The sequence below is a fragment of the Oreochromis niloticus genome, linkage group LG22 (genome assembly GCF_001858045.2).
Source record: "Oreochromis niloticus isolate F11D_XX linkage group LG22, O_niloticus_UMD_NMBU, whole genome shotgun sequence".
Classification (NCBI taxonomy): domain Eukaryota; kingdom Metazoa; phylum Chordata; class Actinopteri; order Cichliformes; family Cichlidae; genus Oreochromis; species Oreochromis niloticus.
In genome coordinates, this window is record NC_031985.2 from 29,392,371 (window position 1) to 29,395,166 (window position 2,796).

Here is a 2,796-nt window from a genome sequence, read left to right on the forward strand (position 1 = left end):
AAGGGGCCTAAAAAAGTATTCCCTCACAACGATTCGCCACCATCGCCAATAAAACTCTAATAGTGTTTAAAATGTATAGGTGCTGTGGTGTGTGATGCCATCATATTTTCAGTTTAGTTCAGTTTCATCATATGAATCAACTTATTTACTGCAGTTGAGTCCAACTTAATTTAATTGAGTCAATTCAAATCGTGCAAATTACGTTAGTCCAACAAAAGTACTTAATGCGAATAGAACGTCATTTATTAATGTGGAAATCCATTCCATGATCGTTTTAAGTTCATTTAAAGAGTTGCTCTTTAGAGTGTTCAACAAAGTCTAGAGTCTAATTAACACATTCATAGGCAATTTAGAATCATCAATTAATCTAACCACACTTGCATGTCTTGGGAGGAGGGTGAAAGCAGGAATACCCAGAGAGATTTGAATCCACCTTCTTACTTTGAGGCAACAGTGCTAAACACAGCACCACGAGCTGTTGCTGCATACTTCAAACAATAAGGAAAGCTATGATTGCAAAGCCTGATACAGAATTTTCGTTACATTTTTGTCCTTGACAGGTTAAACCACAATAAATAGCAATAGCATACACATGGTGTGTGTATGGTTGTCTACCTCTTATAACCCCAGTGACTTCCTGTGGTTAGAAATCTCGTGTGATATTGTGAGTCCCAGCAACTAACCACTTTTGCTAGATTGTATCATGCCATCTCAACAAGAATAAATTTAACAAGTGTTAAGTTGTTGAATTTCATGCAAATCGTATATTACTTAATTAATGAGAAACATAAAATTATTTTGTTCAAATTTCACTTTTTGGGGTGTTCTGTTCAGACAACTTGCTCTTGTACTTTTCAGTGCACCACTGATCGCTTCAAAAATTTAAAGATGGAAACTTTTCAGCTTGAATTTCAGTTTGGGAAGAGGATGAAGTCACAGGGTGCCAGTTTTAATGAATGAGGCTGGTGTAGGTCAGCTGGATGAAATAGTCTCAGAACGTATCAGGATATTATGGTAGAATGCTGTAAAGACAGTCTTACACCAAGGGAGGAATTTTTACACTGAAGATTACTGTTTGGTGTCAGGGCCATAGCCAAAGACTTTGACATATTTGCCTTCTGTCTTTGCCAAATGAGTACCAGCACAAAAAGCCAACCTTGAAGGTGATAGAGGCCAAATGCAAATAAGGGATGGTGCTTGATTTTCAGCAGTAGAGTTCCATAAATTTTGATTGCTCCGTATGTATTTACCCCCCATTTTGCTAATTCAAGCTTAGAAAAAACTTACAGTTGCTATCAGAGAGCTAATTCAAGCTTCCTGGCAAAGTGACTCTTTCACTGTCTTCTCTCTAACTATAATTTGTTGAGTTTTGTGAAATGGGTTAAAAGACCACCACTGACACACCGACTGGAAAAATCTCAGTTTATTGCTTGTGTCACATATCTGTTTTCTTATATAATCTTTATTGATGGCCCAGGAGTACTATTCAAATTTGGGAAAAGCAAATCTCCCTTTCTTGATGTCTAATAGAAATTATAGCAGTATAAAAATCTCTGAAGCAGAAGTTGGGAAAATCCAGCAAATTTTCAAAATTTACAATAAGATCACTGTGAACATTGGCGTAACACAGGCCAAATCATCCAGTACTGCTGAGCTTTTTCCATCTGGTCCAAAGTGTTGGAGGGGTGGACCGCACTGCTATTCCTAGAAAGAACTAATCATCTCTTGTGCATTATTTCATGTAGGTCTTTGCTTTCTTGGCCACCATTTCCACCTCTCTGCACCAAACCGAAACCTCTGTGCTCTATTATGTTTGGAGAAGCAGTGGCATTCCAGCTCAGAGGTGAATATCAATAAAAAAAACCAGCAGGCTGTCAACAACAGCTCCTAGACCACCCAACCACAGTCGAGTTGTCCACACGGACACACCCACAAACACAGACTTACACAATGAATCACCTGCAAAACATGCTGTGAGTGCACACGCTGTACCCTGCAAGAAAGGACACACACTAACACCGGCATGCTCTGACCTGAATCCATGTGATCGGATTCAGTTTTGTGTACTCTGTGGAGCTTTCAGAGGTTTCAAGACCCTCGTGGCACGATAGGTCGAGTCTGTGACGTAACCATTCATGGCATCCCACGGGAGTCTTACACGTAAGTCTCCCGTTCACACCCAGACCAGGGTAGTGCTTTGAAGTTACTTTAGGCTGTCAGACGTCACGTGTTAACATGCTGCACACTGAACTTACAACTGGAGACAATTAAGCCCACAGTGGTGTGTGTGTTTTCTGAACTGACCTCCCATGGCCCTGGGAGACTCAGATTCCACCACATCTGGGAAGGCTGTTTCCCAACAAGGGTCAGAGGAATTTTTATGTAACAGCCACGCTTCTCCTGTGTTTTCAAAACACTGCGCACGTCCATGTGTTTGTGCGGCTGACCCATTTCAGTGGGAAGTGTCAAGCTGCTTCTGCTGCCATTGTCCGTTGCGTAACACTGCTACATTTAGCCAATGAATGCAAACAAACAGAGCGGAGGGACCAACTGGTCATTGGACCAAGCCAGACCTTTAAATCGTTCCTAGAAGGCACTTTACTTTGAAGTGGCGCTGGGTCTCTGGTTTAAATTGGGCTCTGATTTCTACAGTCGCACTGTACTTATTAGTAAAGAAAGGGGGAAATGATTAAAAACTGAACAAATCTTTGTTCTTTGTGTTTTGTCTTTTTACAGGTTCCAGATGCTTTCCTATATAACGCGTTAGAAACAGGAGATGTTGCAGTGAAAACAAAA

At 40.7% G+C, this 2,796-nt stretch overlaps 1 long non-coding RNA gene across 1 annotated transcript; it reads left to right on the forward strand.

The window, feature by feature from the left end:
• Positions 1-1,435: 1,435 nt before the first annotated feature.
• On the forward strand, positions 1,436-2,796 carry LOC112843501 (uncharacterized). The gene is made up of 2 exons (XR_003215876.1): positions 1,436-2,160; positions 2,737-2,796. It is a non-coding gene; the product is annotated as an uncharacterized LOC112843501 (long non-coding RNA).